General features: G+C 35.9%; 1 pseudogene; it reads left to right on the top strand.

The window, feature by feature from the left end:
* Positions 1 to 1,391: 1,391 nt before the first annotated feature.
* On the top strand, positions 1,392 to 25,374 carry LOC125808572 (SPX domain-containing membrane protein At4g22990-like; annotated as a pseudogene).
* Positions 25,375 to 27,348: the final 1,974 nt, after the last annotated feature.

Raw genomic sequence — 27,348 nt, forward strand, 5'->3', positions numbered from 1 at the left:
ACACCATGATATATCATGCAACATTTCAAAAACTTCAGCATCATCTTTTTCTAAATTTGAATCTTCACTAATAGTTGTTTCATCATCTGAAGATAGATCTAGCTCACCATGATGAATCCACTTTTTATAAGTTTGATTCATTCCAAACCTACATAAATCTATTCTCACTTCATCTCGCATTTTCCAAAGAACATTATTGCATTTTATGCACGGACATTGAATTCTTACACCAACCTCAATATTAGAAAATGCAAAATTTAAAAATTGCTCCACACCATTTAAATATTGTGGTAACGCTCTATTTCCAATAAGTATCCAACTTTTATCCATTATATACTTACCTACAACAATTTTAAATCAATTAATATAAAGTTATATGATTTTTTAACCAAAAAAATAAAGAAAGAAAATGTTAGAGAAAAACTTCATATTATAAAAGGTCAATATAAAAACCAGAAAGTTCTTGTAAGACCAGTAATTCTTTTAGTATATCTACATCTACGAACATCTTCAGAAATCATTCATATATCTACAACCTCTCATACAAAGAGTATAAAATAGATAAGATTAGAATAGCTAAACAATTTAAATTCAAATCTACATGTAATATTTCAATATCACTATAAGCAACTTAAAAAAATGGCTTAATAAAGGAGTGGTGAAACTATGAAATTATAGGTGTTAGAAATACATCTCTCCATATTGTCTGAGATGTTGCAATTCCATAGTACTAGGACATATCACGTGTATCTTTATCATATAACAGAAAATAACATGTAAGAAAGTATGCTAAAGATAGCTATGCAGGCAAGTTATATCTCATCTTAAGTGAGAATATAACAAGTTCATAGGGACCAATGGCAACAATTTGGTCAACCGTATCTTCAGACAAGCATACACATGACCAGACTGTATTACATCAACATTACTTCAAAATGTAAGGAAGAACTAAAATAAAAGAGTAAATTGTGATCACACCTGTTTACCACTGGAAACAGGTCGTAGTATTGCTCTAGCACCTACAACCTTAGCTTTAGCCGTGGCAACAGATGGAGGACGAGACCCTGCAGAACAATAAACCATGCTAAGAATATTAGTATAATTAATCTAATTTTCAGATTATTCAACCAAGCAAATGTTGTCATCTACAGGAAGAAAAGAAAATTTCCTCTTGAGAGACCATATCTTAAAACTAATGAGGTGTTAGAAGAAAAGATGCAATTTAGTACGAGGAACAAGCGTTCAGATGCTATTACGAATATTATACATATAGTAGCAACACAATGTATCATAATACTCAACAGAACTGCAGAATCCCTTTGCCCTTATGGACGAATCTATGTTTTGTACTCTACATGTAGATCAATTTAACATTCCCCTGCTTCTGAAAGATGTCTGCCTTTGGAAAAAGGTTGAAATAAACTCAATTTCAAGAATGGAAAGGATATTACATTAACTATAAGTTGATGAAGAAGAAAGTAAAGAACTATCCACCAGATTGAAGTTTCTGAAAAAAGTCGTGAGTATGTTCTCAAGGACTTCTCGAGGATTCTAGATAAACAGATTGAAAAAATTGTCTTATTCCTGTTGTAGAAACAAGGGAACTAGCAAGCATGTTATTTATTCTTGAACAAGAGCATGATGTCCTAGTACAGCAACAAGATGGTTCAAAATTATCTGAACTTGAGAGCTGCTACAACTTCTCTTTTTTGTTAAAACGAATGTCATTGGTGTGCTCAAGATACTGAAAAAGTTTTACAAGAGATGTGGTTATATATTCACCAATTACTATGTTAAGACTCGAGCAAATTATCCTTATTCCCAGATGAGACAATTATTTCAACATGTGGGCGTTTCAGCTGTAGTTGGAACCATATCTCGCAATCTTTTGGATCTCCAAGACAACAAGGTGAACTTTACTTCAATATATGATCACCCGGGTCTACCTTTTTAGGACCCGATCATTGGTTCTATTAATCAAGCAATGGATAGACTAACAAATTCAACTGATTCCCTTCACTATTTGGAGAAACATGCATCTATTACCAGAAGAACTACCAACTCCTTCTGAGGATCATGCTGCCAATGAGAGATATCACTTGATGTCACTTCTGCTGAACTTGGCAAATGCATTCTTGTTTATGGTTAACAACATAATAGTCCCAACAGCAGATGACTACTCTATGAGTTTTGGAGCTGCATCAACTCTTTGTGGGGCTGTAATTGGCCGGTCTATGGCTGTTGTTTAGGTGTTCTGTTAAGTGTATTTCAGTGCATGGTCAAATAAATCCTACATGAAGCCTACTTTGTTCAGCAGCATTGTCCTTCTTGTCGGGAATACCTTATATGGACTGGCTTATGACTTCAACTCGATATACTTACTTCTAGCTGGACGTTTATTTTGTGGGCTTGGTTCAGCAAGCGTAGTTAATAGGCGTTATATCACTGATTGTGTTCCTCTGCATTTGCGAATGAAGGTTTGAGTTGGTTTGGTAAGTGCAAGTGCACTTGGAATGGCATGTGGTCCAGATGTTGCCTGCTTGTTTCAAACTAACTTTAAGTTCCTGAATATCACTTTTAACCAAGACACTGTACCAGGATGGATGCAATATTGGAAATCTGCAGACATGCAGCTGTCGTTTCACAATATTTCAAGTCCTTATTCCGAAGTGCACTCCCTACCGTTGAAAGTGCTATTGGCAATCCCTTGCATTCCACAACAATTTTCTTCCCTATCTCTTCAAAACAAGATAATTTCTACTAGAAAGTATCAGATGGAAAGTATCAGAAATAAAAGACAATTAAAATTTGACAGTTGAAAGTATCTGAAGCTCTTCCTTTACCAACTTTACCACCTGACCTCATCTTCCTTATTTTATAAAGAAATTACCAAGGCAAATTATTAGAAGAAAAATCTGAATTGCAATCTCTCATCTAATTCATGAATAACACATGATAATAATTTATACAATCCCATTCCAGTAATCTCACCAAAGAGACTAAATAAAAGAAATTGAACTTTAACAAATCAATTGAAATTTAACAAAATAACATAGGAGACTAAATCATAAGATAATCATAAGCAAGAATTCACTGAACTTTGTGAAAAGAAACTAAATCGTAAAGAAAACTCACCAGAGATGGACTTCAAGAACAATGTTCTTCTTCAGTGAAAAATTGAACGAGAAAACCAAGTTTCTGTTTTTCCCAAAACTGAATAGGCGCAACTTGTGAAAATAAAAATTGGTGAACTTCTACAAAAAAAAAAATTGGCGGAAACAAAAAAAAAACCGCGATTCTATTTCCGAAAACTAAAAAAAAAATCTATTTTTTGCCACAATGTATACAATACTGTCAAATTAAATATATTAGCAACAATAAAAAAAATTATTGTTGCCAAATATTTTTTAAGATAGCAACAAATTAATTAAAATGTTGCCATTACTTAAGTTGGGCAACAATATCATCATTGTTGCAAAAACGTTGTTGCAATTTTTTAATATTTGAAACTTATTATATTAATTATTATTAACAATATAATATCGCAACAATACTAACATAATTTGCAACAACAAAAATATTGTGGTTAATAATTAAATGATATACCAACAATTAAATCAAGTTGTTGTGATTTATCAATATAAGCCAACAATAATATAGTTGTTGCTAAAAAGTTGTTGCTAATTCCATAATTTCTTGTAGTGATCCCCTAAAAACTTCTTTAGCATGGACACATGGAAGACTAGATGGACCCCGAACAAGTTGGGTGGCAAGGCTAACCTATAAGTCACTGGCCCCACACGGTCAAGAATTTCAAAAGGACCAATGTAATGAGGGCTAAGCTTACCCTTTTAGAAAAATCTCATCACCCTTTTCATTGGTGAAACCTTCAACAAAACATGTTCACCAATTTGAAATGTCATATCTTTTACCTTACGATCTATATACTTTTTATGTCTGATTTGAGCTGCCAATAGCTCGATTTGGATGACCCTTACCTTCTCATGAGCTTCCGTTACCAAATCAACACTTAGGGGTTTCACATCACCAGCATCAAACCACCATATAGGTGATCTACCTATCCTCCCATAAAGTGCCTCAAATGGTGTCATATTTATGCTAGAGTGATAGTTGTTGTTATAGGAGAACTCATACGAAGGTAAGAACAGATCCCAATAACCTTCAAAGTCAATCACACATGATCTCAAGATGTCCCCGAGCACCTGAATCATACTCTCCAGCTGACCGTCTGTCTAAGGATGGAAAGCTATACTAAATGTGAGTTGATTGCCCAACACTTCATGTAACTTACCCTGAAACACATAAGTAAACTGAGTGCCTCTGTTAGAAATGATAGAAAGGGGCATCCCGTACAATCTTACTATCTCTTTGACATAAATCTCAGCCAACTACTGAGAGTTATAATATACTTTAACCAGAGTGAAATGGGTTGATTTAGTTAACCTATCAACAATCCATATGGAATCATACTTCCAAAAAGACTTTGGAAAACCCACCATGAAGTGCATGGCTATCATTTACAACTTTCACTTAGGAATGAGCATTCTCTAAATTAATCATATAGGCCTTTTATGCTCATACATTACCTACTGACAATTCTAACACTTAGAAACATACTCAGTTATGTCCTTCCTTTATTCCAGGTCACCAATAAAGTTGCCTCAAATCTCGACACATTTTAGTTACATCCAGATGAAATGAATACCACAAACCATGAGACTCTATTAAAACTTTCTGAATAAAGTCATCAACCAGAGGATCACATAACTCTTCTCTTATTTTTTGGGGTTTTGAACAATCTTGTAATTTACATTTGAGGGTTCAATTTCAAGTGGATGTTTAACATCATTGTTGATTTTAACCTACTTAATGTCTGAAAACAAAATTGGTATAATTTTTTTCCTTCTATGATGTTTGGCTAAAACCCCAATTCTAGGGGTGTGATTATGGAGTTGGGTGTGATTTAATTTAGTGGGTCTAGTGCCTTGCCCTATTTTTTAGATGTTCATACATGGATTTGACCTGTATATCATGGGGTTAATTTATGGGTTAATGTTGCAAACTTAATTCTACCTTAGATCTTTGATTGATTCTCAAAAGAGTTTAATTGAAGTGGGTAAATAGTTTAATATTTGCAAATTGTGTTTGATTGTTGTAATTTGCTCGAAAGAGAAATTTTCGTTCAATTCTAATTGTCAAATCTACTCGATAGAGAGATTTTTTTGTAAGGTATTGGGTTGATTTATATTTTACCTAGATGAGACTGAAAGGAGATTATGTGATATGATGCTTTGAGATTGAAAGAATATTTGTGCCATTGAAGATTGCTCAACCTAATTATATTTGCTTAGCATCATTAAGCAAGCACTTGTACCCGTATTTGATGTTGATATCAACTCTCACGCCCCTAGATCATCTCTTACTTGTTTGAATCCCCATTTTTAGTTAAAATGTGATATTTGATTCCTAAACCTTCATATTAAATTTGGTGGAATCATCCACCCATTTTTCCTAATTGTCACAATGAATTAGCTTGTGCTTTTAATTTTCTTATTGAATTGTTACATTTAGATAACTCCATGTCGGATTCAACCCCAACTCTTTTGTTGGGTATTTATATTGTTATCGATCACTTACTCAATCAATAATTTTAGTGAGTAATTTAAGCATTGTAAAATTTAATAATCTAAAATTTGACACCATCTGTAAGCGTTGTCAGTGAAATCAAATAATCTAAAATTTGATATTTTAGAGTATCAAATTCCAAGATCAGTAATTCCTGCTACAGATTGTAAAATTTTGTTCTTCTTCCCTAAAGTGATCCTTTATTGGGTTAGACATTAATGTGAAAACAACACAAATGAGAAATGATATGTATGGTTGTGTGTGTGTCGAATAATTCAGATCACTAACTTTGCTTCTAAAGCATAGAGCATCGACTAAATTCCTACCATCATCGAATATGAGCTTCTCATTTGCATTCATAGGTGTAGAAGATATCTTAAAACCCAACATATTAAATCTCCTAAAAAAATAATTGCATATTTTCTTGACGAAACAAAAATGTCATCTAAAATTTGTTGAATATCAAGACCAAAAAAATATTGCAACAACCGCATTTAAATTCAGCAACAATATATTCACAAAATTCCATATAAATTATGTCATTTATTTAAATATGCATCACCAAGAAAATAGATTTACCTTGCTTCTTCACATAAAACAGTTGGCTCATTTTTTCTCTTTTCAAATCCATTCTCCTAGAGATAAGAATTGATCTTGCTATATCTTGCTCACGGGGATTGCCTTAGTCCATATAAACTCTTTTTCAACTTGTACACTTTACTGTTTTATCCACTCACGACAAAATCTTCAGGTTGAGCAACATAAACTTCTTCCTTCAATTCGTCATTCCAGAAGAAAAACTGACATTAAATTGATAATCTTGCTAAGAGAGTTGAGCAGCATGAGCTAAGAGAGTTCTCACCATTTCAAAGCGTGCTACGGGAGATAATGTTTCATCAAAATCAATTTCTTGTTGTTGTGCATATTATTTGCAACAAGTCTAGCTTTGTAATTTTGAATGAATCTATCAACATAATACTTTGTGTGATACACTACTTTAGGCGCATAACATTCTTACACTCTGGTAAGTTGATCAATTCTTATGTTTCACTCTTTTTGAAGGCGTTCATCTCTTCCTCCATTGCTTGTTGTCACTCTTCATTTATAGTTTCTTCTCCATAATATATGGGATCTGAAATAAAAAGAGAAAACTGAAAAGAAGTATACATATTATTAATGTATTCAGGATTTAGTTTTATATCCCTCGTTGATTTTCTTAGTAGACTTCTCTTTGCTGAAGATATTTGAACTATTACTCGTGTCGATTGTTCAGCAATAGGTGACTCGGGTTCATCATGAGGAACTAAAGAACATGTTGTTCTTGAAGTATTTTCATTATTTCAACCCAGTTTTCTGCCTTGTTGAACCTAACATCACTGTTTATTATAAATTTGTCACTATTTGGATTATAAAACTTACAGGCTTTGGGTTGAGGACTATAACCCACAAAAAATATTTTTTTCTGATTTCACATCAAGCTTGCGATGAAATGGAAAAGTATTCAAAGCATATTCTAAAAAACAAAAACATTTAGATGGCTTACCCGTGACTTTCTGCCTCTCTAGGCTTGATATGCGGTTTGATTCATGATTGTTTTGTCAGTATGATATGGAAACGATACACTGTCGTTGCAATTGTTTCTACCCAAAACTTCTTAAGAAGTCTTGTTTCTTTCATCACGCTTCAAGTCTTTTAAACTATTGTTCGATTCTTTTGCTTGGCCACTTTATTCTGCTTCGGTGTGCATGGTGTTGTCAACTCCCTATGAATATCATTTTATTCATAAAAATCATCAAATTCTTTGGAAGTAAATTTGCCACTTTTATCTGAATAGAGAGATTTTAAATAAGATCCTCTTTGCTTCTCTACAAATGCCTTGAATTTCCTGAAAGTCTCAAAAGTTTAAGATTTGAACTTTAAAAATTAAACCAACTCATTCAAAAATTGTCATTTGTAAATAACAAAGAGATTTTAATTTTACCTAAATACTCAACACTCATAGGACCGCACAGAACATCATGCACCAGTTCAAGACAAATAGAAAATCTTCATGACTAGCGTACAAAAAATGAATTTCTATTTTGTTTCCCATACACACATCCTTCACAGAATTCAAGATCATTCATTCTATACAAATCAAAAATCATATTACTAAATGCCATAGATTCAAATGTTACATACTTTAAATGCCATAAATTAGATTTTGTACAATCTTTGGTAGCTAATGCAAAATTTTAATCATCAAAATTTTGAAGAGGAAACATTATATTTTGGGTCATATGAATGACAATAATTTTGTGTCCTAATTTTTTATCTTGAATATTACAAGAATTTTCATTAAAAAAATAGAGTATCCACAAGTCGTCAATTTCCCAACACTCAAGATGTTATGAACCAGACAAGGAACATACTGCTCATCATGAAAAAGTTTTACATTGCCACGAGAAGTTTTTAGATTGCTTGCATCTTTTCCTTGATTTGTCAATGCATTATAAACTTCTGACTTCTCTTATTCGTCAAGTTAATTAAATAAAAACCTTATGCCCAAAAATATGGTTGAAGCAACCACTATAAATGATCCATATAACATCCAAACCAACATCTACTGCAAAGTGATTCATGAACAGATTACCCTCCTCATGTTGTTTCTTAGTGATATCGGCCTACTGTTGTTCATCCTTCTGTTTAGTCCAACAATCAACTTCTTTGTGCCCATTTTTCTTCAATAGCGACACTGAATATTGCTCTTGAACTGTCGGTGCCCATCATCAAATTGTGTTCATCCTCTTCCATAAAACTACATTTGCCTTTGTATCCTCAAGAATTTGAAACTTTTGATTTTTATTTAAAAGAAGACAACCCATTCATCTGAAAAACTTTCCATCATTTTTTCTAAAGACCTACAAATTTAAACTTCATAGGCTGAGAGTGAACTCATTAATTTATCAAAATTATAAATAGAAAGGCCCTTAGATTACTCAATGGTAGAAACAACATGATGAAAGCCTTTTGTTAACCTGTCACGACCCGAGCCTACACTCTGGACATGGCCGGCACTCAAAAACCATTGTTGGTCCCCAAGAGAACCCTCATCCTGGCTGACTACAAGCGGAAGACTGACTTAAGCATACAAAGCTTAAAAACTGAATTACATTGCAAAGATTTTCTCAAAATGTCTCAAAATGAATAACTTAGAATATAATAGAATATTCAACTAGCCAAGAATAGGCAACTCAAGTCTTTAAAACATTTAACAAGATAAATGAAACAAACTTCTCAAACTCTAGTATCTATTATAAAGTCTCTAACTGACAAAGATAGAAGTCGAGAAAAGACCCACAACATCCTAACAACTAATATAACTGAAAGTACCAGTGGAACCCTCCAGAAGCAAAGGAGGCTCACCATAGCTAACTCGAAATGCATGCGCTATCAACGAAGTAGCTGTTGATGATCCTGAATACATGTATCTGCATTATGAAACGATGCAGGCCAAAAGACTCCATACATGGAGTGTACGATCATGTAAGGGGAATTCTAAAGCATAACATAAGCTTGAACTTAATAAAAAGGAAACATACTTACCTCTTCTCAACTCACTCAACTCAACTCAACTCAAAGAAAAATAGTTCAACTCAACTCAAAGAATACTCAAAACTACTCAAACTTATTCAACTTAGAAGTAATCAAGGGTAAGATACTCAACTCATAAATAAGGTTCTTAACTCAGTGAAATGGGGCTCAACTCAACAATAAGGTACTCGACTTAATGAAACACAGTTCAACTCAAGATGCTCAACGACAAAGCAACAATAAAAGATACAATATAAGGAAACCTTTTAAAACAGTAGATAGCAACTCAATGTATTAAATAACACAATAACAACTCAATTTGTATATAATGAAATATGTTATAACTATGTGGGAGTTTCTCTAACCGACAACCATCACTATGAGCTATGTGATGATACAGCGTCTCGCCCACGCTGTCAGAACTGTCCTATAACTTGTCGGGATATAGAACGCCTCAACTAAGTGGATCCACTAGTCTATGCTAAAAAGCATTAAGGAACATCTAAAAAGTATGAGCCTTTCAACCAACGTTGGGTAAGTTATCTGAACTCGTCCCCATATCGGCGCTCAATACTACTCCCAAAATATACTCATCTCATATGTTTAAAAACATAACTCTTTCTAGGGTTTGAGATAATTACTCAAACTCTCTCTCTAAAAAGAGATGTTACTCAAACTGCTCAAAACTCTTTGGGAAATCTCAGTTTCCTTATCTTTTAAATGTGAAAACATTTACTATTGGGAATACTTAGTTCCCATATATTATTTTAAAGAAAATGAACTCGATTCTACTCTTTCTCAACTCAAGGGCTCAAGTCTTAAAACAAGTTTAGAAAAAATTCTAAAAGACTTCTCAAAATAAGGTTCATGCCAAATTATGGACGTGAACCACTCCATTCAATGTTTTTTAATAACCACACATAGAACTCAATACTCGGAACTTAATAACTCAGAATTCAAGAACTTCAATGATACTACTTATTTTAAGAATGCTCAACTCATAGGGATAATGTGGAATTATGGGCATGAACTACTTAACTCAGGGACTCAATGATATGTCTCATCTCCAGACTTCTCAACTTATAAGGTTCATGCGGAATTATGGGCATGAACTACTCAACTCAAGGACTTCATGGGTAACGTGTAATACTCTCATGATTAGGAATATAATCTAAAAAAGGTTAGGAACTCAATACTCAAGACTTACCTCTCAAAGATACTTCAACTTATGGAGTTCATGTGGGATTTATGGGCATGAACGACTCGACTTAAGCGTCTACATAACAATATGGAACTCATGTACACAACTCTTCTCATTCTCATACTTACTTCCTCAAAACTGAGCTCAAATTGATAGTTAATCTCAAAGGATTCACAATTGAACTCAAAGACTTTCTTGAACTCTACTTTTAACTCTCTTTTGAATGTGAATTATGAATTAAAGAGTTATGGTTCATGATATGAAGGATCTCGTGATGATAAAGTAGACTCATGAATACATTCTCCTCACTCTCATGCTCACTTGTTCGAGTCTTGAAACAAGTTGTTAGAAATTGTAGAAGACTCTTATAAAAGACTCAAAGGGGCATTCTCAAAAAATGTTTGAAAGAACTCTCAAGACTTGACTCTCAACTCTACCTTGAATTTGATTTATGAATCCAAGGTTGTAATTTGTGATAGGAAAGATCACATGATATTTAGGAGTGTTTTTAGATAATAAACATGAGAAACTATCAAGAAATCATTGTCTGAAAGCAAGTCCGCAATGTGGATATGCATTTTAATATTTGGTCGTGAAATGACTTTTGAGGCAGAGAGGTCCGCGACCTCTCCATGACGCGGAGATGAATTCTGTAAAAAGGAAAGGCAAGTCCGCGACGCGGACTAGGTTTCCAGTTTCACCCGACTTTTTGCTTCTTCATTTTCTAACCCCAATTCGCCTAAATTTGATTCTTTTTCTAAATTTCTCTTTAGATTCAGATACCTAGTATATGTACACAAGAATCTAATCAAACACAACTCTAGAATTGACACGATTTCCTCAAGAACTCATTAATCTCATCTAGACTCGAGAACTAAAGCCAATTTCAAGAACACAATTCAAGAACATCAAACCTTCAACTTTCTAGAACGAATTTAACACTAAAATTCCCCAATTAAAGCAACCATTTGTACCTGCCAAACATTTGCCCCCATGCTTCTTGCCACACCTAGAGCAAGTAGTTATTGAAGATCCACCACCATTACGTCTTTAAGGTTTAGAGTTAAACACCCTATCTTTGTTGAACTTAGAGGTAAAATCATTGGAAGAACCTTGACCAGAAAACATTTTCTAGAATTGAGGACGCTCATGTCCACCGGACCTAGAATGAGAAAAGTCACCACCACCGGTCCTTTCCCTCTTGGACTCTCTTGCCCTTTCCTTAAGTTTTTCTCTTCAATTTGTTGGGAATGTATTATCAAATGGGATATATCCATCTCTTTAATCAACATAGTGGTGCGACATTCTTTGACAACCAAATCGAAAACACCCGACACAAACTTACTCATCCTTGCCCTAGAGTCGGCAACCATAGTTGGAGCATACTAAGCTAATTGAGTAAACTTCAAAGAATACTCTTTCACTCATATTTTCTTGTCGGAGGTTAATGGACTCAAGCACTTTTGTTTCTCTCATTTCAAGAGGACACACATCAAGCGCCCTCTCTTCCTTCAATTGGTTGAACCAGACTTGAGCAACACCCTTGAGTTGATGAGCAAATATTTTTGCATTCTCCACCATAGACAATCCCATAATTCACACTACTTTATATACCTCATCAATGAACTCTTGAGGATCCTCATCAACCTTGGAACCATGGAAGTCCAAAGGATTTATCCTAGTGAAGTATCTTATCTTTATTGTCGCCTTACCCACATTTGGGTTCATGGGAGCAACGACTTCTCTATTAGCTTGGGTTGTCATAGCTTGAGCCAACACTCAGAAAGAGGCTCATAACTCAGCATAAGTACTTGCTTAACCAAAGGATCAACCATAACTTAAGAAACTTTGGGGTCCACCATCTCACTCATATTCCTTCTCACGTAAGCTCTTCGAGGGGCCATTTCTTGAAAAGCATCGAGCAAGATTTAGGAGAAGGATCTTTATAGAGATAGACTCTTTGGCACAACTTTGGAGTAATGAAAACAATGAAGTTTCCTAAAAATTTGGTAGTCTCCTATTCTTAAATGCGGTACGCTTCACACTCATGAACATGTCAGACATCCTAGGACCTTTTCTGTAATGACTCAGAAAATAATAGGTTGAACTAGAGCCTTAACATGTGGGTTAGTGTGACTTTAGGTTGTTGCATATGCTGTTTTAGAACCTAGATGGAGCAAGGTAAAAGCCTAGGGTGCAAGCAAGGGGTCTAGACTTGAAATATAGGGTGAATGAAGCCTTGTTCCTTGAAGGGTTGTTTGACGATAAGGCTGTTTGATCGCCTTTGTGCCTTTCTGATCGCCTAGTGGCTGCTCCATTTGGCCAATATGCTAGACCAAAGGTCGAGCTAAGTACAAGCTCGTTAACCAGCTTGGCATGCCGCCCATTGACCCCTTTTAATCGCCTAGTGGATTGCCCAATTTGGGAGTTCACTGGAAAAATTGGGCGAGCCAAGGGTGCAATTGGCGAGTCGCCTAGTGCCCTTGGTGAGCCAAGAGGGGAATATGGGCGAGGTAAGTCATGAAGTAGGTGAAATTTTAAGTTGGAACTTTAAAGGTCTCTGATTCCTCTTTCCAATGCCACCAAGTTTGCCTAATTCCGACCTCGAACTAAAAAGTTACTCCCGAAATAGTGAAGCACTGTCAGGCTGGAAAAATAGGCGAGCCAAGGGCCATTAGGCGAGTCGCCTAGTGCCCTTGGTGAGCCAAGAGGTGCAAAGAGAGAGCTTAGACGGGTTTGGTGCAAACTTTTAAGTTACCACTTTAAGGGTCTTTAGTCCTTTTCCAAAGTTAAGTCCTCATTATTCTATTCCTTTCCTAGAAACTATAAGACCTTTTTTAGACCTTAATACTTTCACTTAAGTCACTCCAAATAGAATAAAAAAGAAACCCACCTCCACTCAAATATTTCTCTCTCTAGAAGGTCCCAAAGAAGAAGAAGAAGAGGGAGTTAGGGCTTTGGATTCAAGGCATTTCTTCATCAAATTTCTTGGGGAATCTTAGTAAAGGCATGGTGATCCTTCATCTAGGGTTAGTTTTCACCCTAGAGTCAATTTCAAAGATGTTTTCAAGGTTTTCAAGTTCCACCAAAAAAACCTGGATTTCACTCAAACTCATGGGTTCTTGCATCAAAGGATTTCAAATGATAAAGTATGATTACATTGATGTTTAATTGATGTTTTAAGATGAAAAACTGTATGAACCAATGATTTCTCTAAATTCTTAAATTTGGCTTATGAAGTGGGTTTTATGATTATGAATGAATGTTGATGGAATTATGCTTAGATTGACTTATATTATTGAATTATATTTTTATTTATGCATATCTATGGTGAATTGTTGGAGGATTGAGGAATTGTAACTCATGGCTTTGGAAAGGGTAAGTTGTGACTTAATTCTCATGTAAAGTAGAATTGCTCTTGAATTTTTGATCCACTTGAAAGGTGGAGGTGTCTATTTACTTTCTACATTGATCCACTTGAAAGGTGGAGGTGGTTACTTATGTGTATATTGTGATCATGGCCTTGAAGGCATTATATGAGAAATTGAAGTATTGTCATGATATTGTGTATATGATTATGATGTGAAGGTTATACTTGTGGTTTCAATGGTGGAATGATGATCTTATATGGAATGTGAATGTGTTGTGATTGAAAGTGTATTCTCACTAAACACTTATGAATGTTGATAGTAGAATGGGAAGGGTTTCTATGTTGTAATGTCTTATCTTGACTTGGCAGACTTAGGTGTCCTCTTCTTGATATATGAAAGCTATGATTGAATGTGATCTCTTGACTTGGTAGGCTTAGGCATCCTTCTCTTGAGTAATGAATGTATCTTGACTTGATGTCTTAATGTTTTGAATTGGTAGACCTAATGTTGGTAACCTCTTCATTAATGAATGAATGAATGAATATCTTGATTGGTACACCTAATTTTGGTAGCCTTTCTATAAATGACTAATGAGTTATTTTAGACTATGACTTGAATTGGTAGGCCTAAAGTTGGTGGCCCTTCATAGTGAGTCTAGAACCCTATGTGAATATGAAAGCTTAAAGCGGTAGACTTAAGGTGGTGGCCTCTTTCTTGTGTGAAATGATGAACCTAGAGACAGTAGACCTAATGGTGGTGGCTCTCTCTAGGAAGATCAATGAGCTATCCCTAATGTACCGTGAACGGTAGACCTATTAGTGGTGGCCCTTCTTGGTAAAAGTACTTAGGGTCGGTAGGCCTAATATTGGTGGCCCTCTCTAGTACACTAATGTGAATGAAACTACTCTATGGGAACTAAGTCTAAGCACCGAGTGGATACGGTTAAGATGGTGGCTCTTCCCAATGAAGAGGCTAGATTCCAATGAACAACTTTGGATATCCCATAAACTATGTGCCAACATAGGATGTGTTTTAGTTCTACCCTTGCCAAGTAGAACACCTTCCACGGTGTAGGGTTTATGACACTGGATTCCATGTATAGCTTACATGGTCAATGTCGTTTAATGCCTATTCCTATCAAGTGGGATGTGCACTCTAGTTACTTGATAGGTTCTACAACGTGTAGGTAGTAGTATGGGATGCTATCTACACATGGCACGAGTAGGCTTTGAAGGTGCTATAGTGAGTTCCCTAAGTCTGAATGACTAATGTGTGAAAGTCCTCTAACTGCGTGAATGTATCCTAATGAAGTTAATGAAGAATGTTGACTCTTATATGCTTAAAGGTAATGATGCATGCTATACTTAGATTGTATTATGAATTACTTCCTTATAGTGTCTATTGTATATGAATGTGCCTTGTCTATGGTGACTTCAAAGAAATACTTAGTGTGAGTAATAGTATGGGATGCTACTTGTACATTGCACAAGTCTGACTTAGAGTTGTCTTAGATGATGGTCTTAATGTGATGATGTGATTCATATGATATTTATGTGTCCTATATGCTCTATTGTGTAAAGGTGAGAAGGATGAATGGTAAGTTAACTTTTGGTGACCTTAAGGTGGTATCCTAGTGTGGGTGGTGGTATGGGACGCTATCCATACATTACATAATGTATAGCTTGAGGGTTGCTTGAGGTGAAGGCTCAAGGTGAAGGTAAAGGGTTATAGATGTGATATTGACTAAATGTGAATTATGTGACATTGTATGTTAGTTGTGACTTATATTATGCCTCTTGTATCAATGTTCATGAAGTTTTACAAAAATGGCATAAAAGCATGGCTTTCAATCAAATGTCCATTTTTAAGCATGTTTTTGCATGGTCATCATACTTAGTACATCTAATGTGCTAACCCCATTCTTTTTCCTTTTTACCAAAGTGTAGGCTTTGGAGATGTTGGTGTTCTATGCTTGAAGGATAGGTTTCTAAGGTGTTTGAAGATGAAGACTTGATGAGTCCTCATAGTTTCGAGGACAAAACCCATCATGTTCTTTCTTATGTCTTTAGTTTATGTTAAAGCTTTGTATGGGCTAAGTCCCAATGTGTATTCAAAGTATTAGTTGGTTTGATACATAGGTTACAAAGTCTAGAAAGTCTTCCACTTGATTTTTAATAAAATGTCTTCGATTGTAAAGGAAGTTTTTAATTCTTCTCTATTTTCAAGTATCTTATGCAATGAATGAGCTATGAAGCTTGTATAAGACCCCTTCGGGGTCTAGTATGCCATGTTACGACTAGGGGGTGATCTCGGGTCGTGATAAACATGGTATCAGAGCACAAGATTTTGGGATGGTCTTAGGGTGTCTCAAACCACATCTAGTAGAGTCTTGTTCATAATGTGAAGCGCGCCACATTATGAATAGGAGGCTATTGGGTGTTAAGAAAGTTTCACTTCTTCATTCTTCAAGTTGTGCCATAGAGTTTACCTCTATAATGTGTTTCTCTTGGTCCTTATCCGATGGTCTTTAGTTTCTGACCACTTGAAAGGAGTGTGTTAGAAAGTGTGAGGGAGAAAGGTTGGTTGTGATGCCAACTATGGTTATGTGACTTGATAGATATGAGATGGAAGATTGTGATGTTGACTTTAGTGTGAATGGGTTGTTTTATGGTTATGTGTGATGTTGGTAGAAGGTTATGATGAGTTTTGAGGTATGTTGAAAGAATTGAAAGAAATGAAGATTAGAAGAGTTAGTATAGGCTTATTCCCAAGTGGGGGATAATGTGCCTAGATGGTAAGGTCTTCGAGTGTCCTTGATGTTCATGAGTTATGCTTGATTCATGTTCTCACCTTAAGAGGTGTAGTGAGTTTGAGGAGTTTAGAACCAGTGTGGTAGACTCATATGAGACCTTCAGTGATGTGGTAAGGTCGATTGTGAGCAAGAGTTGCTTAATGAGGACCTTCCTAGTTTAAAAGTACAAGTATGTTGATCGTTTCTTGTAAGTTGTGGATGTCTTGATTAAGGTCCCCTTGTGGTGTTCATGTTGACCTTAGTTGGTTTTACTCCTAAGTGGGGCATAGTATGAGGAGTAGTAAGGTTGTTGAGAGTCCCGAAATCCTTACCTCTTCCTTTATGTGCCCATTCAAGCCTAAGACGAAGAGTTCCTTTTTGGCTTGTTTCATGTTTTTGGAGTCATGGGTGACATTGTGTTTTCATGTTCTCCTTATTTTATGCATGTCCTAGTTGGATTCTTGTTTAGTTGAGAAAATGAGTTTTCATGATTTATTGTTCCTCATGTTGATATGCAATTAGTTTGAGTTGCTTATATGCTTCATGAGGTTAAATGTTGAACATGCCTAAATGTGCTTTATTGAAAAGATGCATAATGTGCTTTTATGAGAAAATTGCTCAAATGAGCATGATGTGAGATGGAGAAGGAAGTTCCTCCAACGAAATGAGAAATGTGGTTGCTTTGAAGCATAATGAGTTTGTAGATGTAGTTCCTACTTTCTTGTATATGCATTGAACTTATTGATGTAGAGTTGATGTTTCCTCCTATGATTATGCATATATATTGATGTGTCATGATTTTTGGGCTACTAGTTTCGAGTCATTTTCCCTTAATATGTTTAAAGTGTCATTTGAGGACGAATGTTCCTAAGTGTTGGGATAATGTAACGACTCGGAAAATGATAGGTTGAACTAGAGCCTTAACGTTTGGGTTAGTGTGACCTTAGGTTGTTGCCTATGTTATTTTAGAACCTAGAGGGAGCAAGGTAGACGCCTAGGGTGCAAGAAAGGGGCCTAGACTAGCAAGATAGGGCAAAGGAAGCCTTGTTCCTTGAAGGGTTGTTTGGCGATGGGGTTGTTTAATCGCCCTTGTGCCCTTGTGATCTCCTAGTGGCTCCCCCATTTGTCCAAGATGTTGGACAAGATGTTGACCCCTCTTGATCGCCTAGTGGACTGCCCAATTTGGGAGTTCACTGGAAAATTGGGCGAGCCAATGGTGCACCTGGCTAATTGCCTAGTGACCATGGCGAGCCAAGAGGGTTAAATGGGCGAGGTAAGTCGTGAAGGATGTGAAATTTTAAATTGTAACTTTAAAGGTCTCTGAGTCCTCTTTCCAACGCCACCGAGTTTGCCCAATTCCGACCTTGGAGTAAAAAGTTACGCCTGAAATAGTGAAGCACTGTTAGGCTGGAAAATGGGCGAGTCAAGGGCCATTAGGCGAGTGGCCTAGTGCCCTTGGCAAGCCAAGAGGTGCAAAGGGTGAGCTTAGATGGGTTTGGTGCAAACTTTTAAGTTACAACTTTCAGGGTCCTTGGTCTTTTTCCAAAGTTAAGTCCTTATTATTCTACTCCTTTCCTAGCAACTATAAGACCCTTTTTAGACCTAAATCCTTTCACTTAAGTCGCTCCAAATAGAATAAAAAAGAAACCCACCTCCTCTAAAATATTTCTCTCTCTAGAAGTTCCCAAAGAATAAGAAGAAGAAGATGAAGAAGAAGAAGAAGAAGAAGAAGAAGAAGAGGGAGCTAGGGTTTTGGATCCAAGGCGTTTCTTCATCAAATTTCTTGGGGAATCTTAGTAAAGGTATGGTGATCCTTCATCTAGGGTTAATTTTCACCCTAGAGTCAATTTCAAAGATGTTTTCAAGGTTGTAAAGTTCCACAAAAAAAACCTAGATTTCACTCAAACTCATGGGTTCTTGCATCAAAAGATTTCAAATGATAAAGTATGATTACATTGATATTTAATTGATGTTTTAAGATGAAAAACTCTATGAACCCATGATTTCTCTAAATTCCTAAATTTGGCTTATGAAGTGGGTTTAATGATTATGAATGAATGTTGATGGAATTATGCTTAGATTGAATTATATTATTGAATTCTATTGTTATTTATGCCTATCTATGGTGAATTGTTGGAGGATTGAGGAATTGTAATTCAAGGCTTTGGAAAGGGTAAGTTGTGACCTAATTCTCATGTAAAGTAGAATTGTTCTTGAATTGTTGATCCACTTGAAAGGTGAAGGTGACTAGTTACTTTGTATATTGATCCACCTGAAAGGTGGAGGTAGTTACTTATGTGTACATTATGATCATCGCCTTGAAGGCATTATATGAGGAATTGAAGTATTGTCATGATGTTGTGTATATGATTGTGATGTGAAGGTTGTACTTGTGGTTCCAATGGTAGAATAATGATCTTATATGGAATGTGAATGTGTTGTGATTGAAAGTGTATTCTCACTAAACACTTATGAATGTTGATAGTAGAATGGGAAGGGTTTCTATGTTGTAATGTCTTATCTTGACTTGGTAGACTTAGGTGCCCTCTTCTTGATAAATGAAAGTTATGATTGAATGTGATCTCTTGACTTGGTAGGCTTAGGCATCCTTCTCTTGAGTAATGAATGTATCTTGACTTGATGTCTTAATGTCTTGAATTGGTAGACCTAATGTTGGTAGCCTCTTCATTAATAAATGAATGAATGTCTTGATTGGTAGACCTAATATTGGTAGCCTTTCTATAAATGAATAATGAGGTGTTTTAGACTACGACTTGAATCGGTAGACCTAAAGTTAGTGGCCCTTCATAGTGAGTCTAGAACCCTATGTGAATGTGAAACCTTGAAGCGGTAGACCTAATGGTGGTGGCCTCTTTCTTGTGTGAAATGATGAACCTAGAGACGATAGACCTAATGATGGTGGCTGTCTCTAGGAAGATCAATGAGCTATCCTTAATGTACCTTGAACGATAGACCTATTTGTGGTGGCCCTTCTTGGTAAAAGTATTTAAGATCAATTGGCCCAATGTTGGTGGCCCTCTCTAGTACACTAATGTTAATGAAACTACTCTATGGGAACTAAGGCTAAGCACCGAGTGGATATGGTTAAGATGGTGGCTCTTCCCAATAAAGAGCCTAGATTCCAAAGAACATCTTTGGATATCCCATTAACTATGTGCCAACATTGGATGTGTTTTAGTTCTACCCTTGGCAATTAGAACACCTTCCACGGTGTAGGGTTTATGACACCGGATTCCATGTATAGCTTGCATGGTCTATATCGGTTAATGACTATTCCCATCAGGTGGGATGTGCACTCTAGTTACTTGATTGGTTCTACAACGTGTAGGTAGTAGTATGGAATGCTATCTACACATGGCACAAGTAGGCTTTGAAGGTGTTATAGTGAGTTCCCTAAGTCTTAATGACTAATGTGTGAAAGTCCTCTAAATGCATGAATGTGTCCTAATGAAGGTAATGAATAATGTTGACTCTTATATGCTTATAGGTAATGATACATGCTATACCTGGATTGTATTATGATTTACTTCCTTATCATGTCTATTGTATATGAATGTGCCTTGTCTATGGTGACTTCAAAGGAGTACTTAGTGTGAGTAGTAGTATGGGATGCTACTTGTACATTGCACAAGTATGACTTAGAGTTGTCTTAGATGATGGTCTTAATGTGATGATGTGATTCATGTGATGTTTATGTGTCTTATATTCTCTATTGTGTAAAGGTGAGAAGGATGAATGGTAAGTTCACTTTTGGTGACCTTAAGGTTGTACCTTAGTGTGGGTGGTGGTATGGGACGCTATCCATACATTACACAATGTATAGCTTGAGGGTTACTTGAGGTGAAGGCTAAAGGTGAAGGTAAAGGGTTATATATGTAATTTTGACTAAATGTGAATTATATGACCATGTATGTTGGTTGTGACTTATATTATGCCTCTTGTATCAATGTTCATGAAAGTTTACAAAAATGGCATAAAACCATGGCTTTCAATCAAATGTCCCTTTTTAAGCATGTTTTTGCATGGTCATTATACCTAGTACATCTAATGTGCTAACCCCATTCTTTTTCCTTTCTACCAAAGTGTAGGTTTTGGAGATGTTGGTGTTCTATGTTTGAAGGATAGGTTTCTAAGGTGCTTGAAGATGAAAAGTTGGTGAGTCCTCATCGTTTCGAGGACAAAACCCATCATGTTCCTTTTATGTCTTTAGTTTATGTTGAAGATTTGTTTGGGCTAAGTCCCAATGTTGTATTCAAAGTATTAGATGGTTTGAGACATAGTGTACAAAGTCTAGAAAGTCTTCCGCTTGATTTTTAATAAAATGTCTTTGTTTGTAATGGAAGGTTTTTAATTCTCCTCTATTTTCAAGTATCTTATGCAATGAATGAGTTGTGATGCTTGTATAAGACCCTTTCGGGGTCGAGTACGCCGTGTTACGACTAGGGGGTGCTCTCGAGTCCTGACATTTTCTTAAACCATGTGCATTGAATACCAAGTTTGTCACGTCCTAAAGTATGCCCTAGACGTGACATATAAGACCCTGAGAGGCCCTACACAAGCCACTTGACATGTATATACATAATATAATAGAAAAAACTAATAAAATCTCATATAAGTAAAAGAGAATGACATAAAAAAGCAGAAGTCTAAATGTAGCCTTGACAAGACATTGTAATACATCAATAAGTGGTCGGGACGTAACCTATACACTACGTACAATCTTTGAAAACTTAAAACATAAGAAATCAAGGTAAAGGTGACATGGTCCTCGAAACATGAGGACTCACCAAGAATTCGAACTTTAAATGATCATGCACTTAGCCACGCGCAAGAGGAGAGGAAGCATCACACCCTATATTTTTAGACAATGTAGGTGCAAGTATGCATTATTACATGGAATGTACTAAATATGAGGGATATGCATAAAACATGAAACATGATTGTAAGAGGACATAAATGAAAATATAACATGCATGACCAAGCTTAATCATAATAAAACCTTTAAAGAAGAATCATAACTCATGAACATGGTTAATGCATCTTAAAATCATATTGAAAGCTTCATAAAATCATTAAGTAACTACTTCGTTCATTTTGTGGGCTATTTAATATTAATCGATATAGACCACGTGATCTATAACATGGAATCCAGTGTCTTGCTCCCACACTAAAAATGATGTCCTTATTTGTCAAGGCAAAGACCTTAAACTTCTAGCTTAGGTGGATCCACTAGCTATGTATTTCTTAAATAAATCATACGGGGGCACATAGTTAGGGATGAGGAGATTGCTACTAGAGATCCAACTTCTACTAACGGGAGAGGCACCATCTCAATGTCCTCTCGGTGCTAAGAAAATCCCAACGGAATAGTAATATTCATAAAACATATCATCTTTAATTATGTAAAGCATAATTAGGTTACTAATCCAAGCTTAAATCATCATAGAGTAGCTCCTTAAATCATGAATCATGCATGTGTGAAAAAACCTTTCAACAAATCATAATTTCTTAATACATGATAAAACCTTTCACAATTTCATTGAAATATATCTTGAAGTAACCTAGATCATAAAACATTCATCTACATAAATCATACATAACTTTCATGAAAACATCATTAGATTCGTAGCTTCTTCATAAATTCATGTCTCTAAGAGTTTATAGTCAAAATCATGAAAAATTGCATGGGTTCATGTGAAATCAATTGAAAAGAATGTAATTGAGTCAAACTAATCATGATAATATCAAAATTAAATAATTGAATCAACACAATTAGAACCCCTGAAGAATTAAATGAAAACATAATCAAATTTATAAAATTGAACTTCGAGAATTGAGAAATCATTGGGACTCAATGGGTGAATAGAACCCATTGATGAACCCTACATACCTTGATTATAAAAGCCCAAAATCAATGAAGGAATAAGAGACTTTAAGCTTAAAACCTAGTCATCTTCTTGGACTTGAGAGAGAATTAGAGAAGATGAAATTGGATAGGATTTGGGAATTTGAGAGAATGAGATGGTTTGGGTAGATTTAGGAATAGAAGGGTAGTTATAGTAAAACGACATAGTATAGGTATTAATGGCATAGGCAAATACCCAAATACCCTTAAGAAATAACAGTCAGACACTCCTACGGGTTGAACCTATGGGTCATACTGGTCAACCGTAAAACCAACTTCAGAAACCCAAATTCACCTTACTTTCCATGAGACCTTTCTACGGTTTTTTCTAAATTTCCACGGTTTGGAGACCCCATCCGTAAAATAGAAGCTCAATTCCAAAATTTCACTAAGTCCAGATCAATTCTACGAGACAATCTTATGACCCGTCAAACACTTTCGTAGGACTGAGGTCTTAAACCAAATCTCTGAATCCTTTACATGAGATCCATTTACAACTCGTCCAAGTTCCTATGGTTCATCCTGTCAAGTCGAAGGTCAAATTTCTGAAATTTGAAATTTTAAAAACTCATCTCCAAGTCTACGACTCCTTTCCTATGTCTTATTGAACTTCTACGGTCTGTAGGAAAGACTCGTAGTCACTACCTCTGTGAAATATAAGAATTTTCCCTTTTCTTGTGACTCTCCAATTTTTTGGATGTTACACTAACTCACAACAATTTCATAATTAACATTTTCATCATGAGTTTTAATGTGATTTACAACTTCATATACCCTAGACACATATTCCTGAATCTTTATATTTCATGGCCAAATTTTCAAATTCATGATGAAGTGTTTGTAATTTCACAATAACTACCTCTTTGTCACCCAAATATTTTTTCTTCAGAGTTTCCCATGCTTTTATAAAGGTTGTTTATGTTACAATTTGGGGAAAAAATTCATCATCCAATGTCTGTTGGATGTGAAATATTGTCTTTGCATCTTTGTTACGAGTCTCTGGCAGCTAATTGTCAGGTTGAATTCGTGTTAGATTTGGCTCAATGAATGACCTGGTTGGTCATTTTAGGAATTTCCTATAAAATTACCATTTTAAAACTCCTGATAATGACCCAAAGTCATTGTTGATTGGATTTTGAAATTGGTGTCAAGTTTTGATTAAAAAGTTATGAATTATGAAGTCTATTAAAGTTTTGAAAAGCTAAAATTTTAAAAAGTTATTTTTGATGTCTTTTGGAGTTCTAAGTCTGGGAAGGGAGTTTTGTCGATTCCATCAGTCCTTGAATATGAAATTGGTCTAATTGAGTTGTCGGTTTTAGATTCACAGTCTTTTTGAGGATTTAAGGTCCTATGTTAGAATTATTAAAATTATGGCCCTTAGGTTTTGGTAGACATTCATGGTTCGGATGTTCGGATCAAATTTTCAACAATACCATTTGATTTGGGGGATTATTTTAAGACGAGGAGAGGTCTTGGTCGAATTCTCAGGGTCCTGAGCTTGATATAGCATTTTTACATATTATAATTGTTCATTGGGACTCTCACGAGTTTTGAGTCAAGGAAACCTTGAATTCATGTTTTAATGGTTCCATTGAGTCCAGAACTTTGAGTTTAGTCAGGTAGCATATCGGGTTTGTGTGTTATTGATGACAAGGTCATTGCTGGCGAGTGTTTTTTATGTCGAGGCCATTCCCAATGAGTGTTATTGATGCTAAGTTCATTGCCAGTGAGTTTTATTGGTTCTAAGGTCATTTCTAGTGAGTGTTATTGATACCAAGGTCATTATTGGTGAGTTCATGGACTATGGGTGTTCCACATAAGTCCCGATTGCTATTTGTGCATGATAATCTTGATACTTATGGTTGGTGAATTTGATTATTGTGATTGATGATCTTGATACTCTTGATTGATGTCCTTGATAGTTGTGATAGATGAACTTGACTATTGTGAGTGATGAATGTCATCCTTGTGATTTGATGAAATGTAACTATTGGATATGACTATGAAACCTTGTGAATCGCTTATTGTGAATAGTTAGGTTGGGATGATTTCTATGATGGTTGTAGTGATGTTGTTCAATTGGGATGAAATGAGTTCTCATTTTCTATCTAGTGTTGCCCTATTTTAGTAAGTTGCTTTTTGAGTACGATATTGTTTGGTACTCACTACTCCTTGCTTTTACACTTGTGCAGGTTCTGATCTTGGATCTGTGTGATTGCTCTTCTTCCATTTACAACTAAGGATTTTTTGTAGACACATGATAGGTCACTACTTGTCATCCCGGAGGACCCTCTTGTTCCTAAGGTTTTATTCTATTTGAGAGACAAAGACATTGAGACTTGTATTTATCTTTCAAAATATGTATTATTACACTAGTGGCTTGTACACGTGACAACCAAATTTTTGAGGTATTTTAGAAAGATTAAGTTTTTCCATATTTATGTTATTATTAGTTTATTTCTACATTTATATCTTATTGTTAGGTTTTAGGCTAACTTGTCTTGGTGGTATTAGATGAGTGTCATCACGTCCATTTTTAAGTTGTGACAAATGGTATCATAGTCAAGCTCATAAGTCTCACGTGTGTACAAGTCAAGTCTTATTAGAGTAATGAGGATCGGTATGTGTACATTTGTACTTATCTTCGAGAGGCTACAAAGGATGTTAGGTAACTTTCTTTCATTCATTATTTCTTATCGTGTGTAGTTAACTTTGCTAGTACTGAGTTACTGTGTATTCTATTGGCAGGTGGCGAGGACCAGAGCTTTTATTTTTAGTTGTAGGTGGAGGTAGTCCCCAAGGCAGTAGTGCGACCCCAGCTAGGGTAGGGTTAGGTCCCGAGCTAGAGTTCATGCTCATGGAGTAGCACCAATTAGAGGGTTTGCCCATGGAGTGCCACTAACTAGAGGTCATGCTAGAGAGGTCTCCCCTCAGCCATATGTTGAGGTTGATGAGGACCAGGCTCCTTCTGAGTTTATAATTCCATTTTTTCAAGATATTATGTTGAGCATGTGGGGTGTGTTAGAGATCTTCTCTCATGATGGCACAGCATGCACATCACATGGTTCTCATATGAGAATGGGGGCACAGACCCCAGGGCAGCATCAATCTCCAGTTATTTATGATCAAGTAGGTTAGCCACTTATGGTGTCACACCCCGAAGCTACCCCCATGACGAGAACACAGGACCTAGGATCACGAGTGACCCCAAGCTAACCCTACTAGAAAATCATAAGCATACTTAAAGATAAACTAAATTAAGAAAGTATTGTGCGGAAGCTAAATCATAAGATAAACTGAAATGATGGGGAATACCCATATATTGTCTAAATAAATGAAGACTAAAATTTTAACAACAACTGAAAAGTCAAACTAAAATACTAATGTTGAAACTAACTATGTCTGAAATAAAGCCTCTACTGACTAGAAATGTTGGGACATGCCCCGCTAGATCTAGCAAACCTAAAACTAAAGCTAAAAGCAAAGAAAGATAATCATGTCACACATCCTCAAAGAATGAGGACTCGCCATTGATGTTGTTGAACTAAAGATTGGGAACCGATCTATGCGTGATCTAGAAGTTGAGGACCTGAACCTACATCACGAGAAGATGTAGCGCAGAGTATGCGTCAGTACTTGAAAGGTATTGAGCATGCAGGATAGAGTAAAGCTGAACAATAATCTTAACTAAACCAAAGCATAAATCTGAGCAATGATATGAGATAAACATGATACTAAACTAAGAATACTGTACATGAAATAACTGAATGCAATGACCAAGTTTATAACATGTTGAGACTGAAATCAAACTGTAAGTGATAACATGGTCAATGCAATACAGTCTGACTGTAAGGGAGCTACTAATAACCGACATAAAACCACATGAGCTAAATGTGGAGTCCGATGTATACGCCCCATCGAGAGGACCCAATATACCCTGCCAGAGGTATACAAGCATGACTGGCGTGATCACTAAAATGATGCCCACAAAGGGGAGTTACAACTTATGGGGCACGTAGTTCCGGGACTATGAGGGTGACTGACCCTAGTCCATTCTGTATTAAGCTACTCCCAATTGATTATGTAATTTACAATTTATGACTAAATTTTTGTAATATTGGATAGCTCAAAATACTGACATGCAAACTGAGAATGGATCATTGATATGCTGATAATGAACATTCGAAAACTAAGGCATGTATATGTATCTGAAATAACTGACCTAGCATGTGTTATTCATGAACTAATAGAACTATATAGCTAGGGTTCTGAATTTCATGCAAGAACTAAGCTATAATTCCACGAAAACATGAAAATATTATTTGGATTAGTCTAATAGCTGAATCACAACATAAATCTGAAATTATAGAAACCCTAGGTCTAGATCATATTAAGGGAATCAAGAATCTGACTGAAATTAGGGACCTAATGGGTGAAAGGAACCCACTAGTGAAATCCCACATACCTGGTGATGAATTCCACGGAGAAATCTTTTGATTTTAGGGCTGAAACTGATGAAAACTTGTTGCATTCTTGGACTAGGGTTTGGTCGACTCTCTCTGCTTCTTCTCATTCAACTTGATGAATTTTAGGAGAATGAGTTGACTTGGGTAAAGTGTAATTAAGTTACTAGGCTGAAACTGACCAAAACTACATAGTTTAAGGGTTAAACGACATAGTTTAGGGGTCCAACCCATAGGGAAAAGACCAAACGACCCATGATTTAAAAGTTATCGGGGGTCACCGACAGTCCGTGCTGGTCGGACGTCGTTCGGCGACTAGGAGTTGCATAATGGGGGCCTGACCTACGGCCTTAGACCACGGACCGTGGTTTGACCTA

Source organism: Solanum verrucosum, unplaced genomic scaffold, assembly GCF_900185275.1.
Source record: "Solanum verrucosum unplaced genomic scaffold, falcon-dt-bn FXZP01000240.1, whole genome shotgun sequence".
In the NCBI taxonomy this organism is placed as follows: Eukaryota; Viridiplantae; Streptophyta; class Magnoliopsida; order Solanales; family Solanaceae; genus Solanum; species Solanum verrucosum.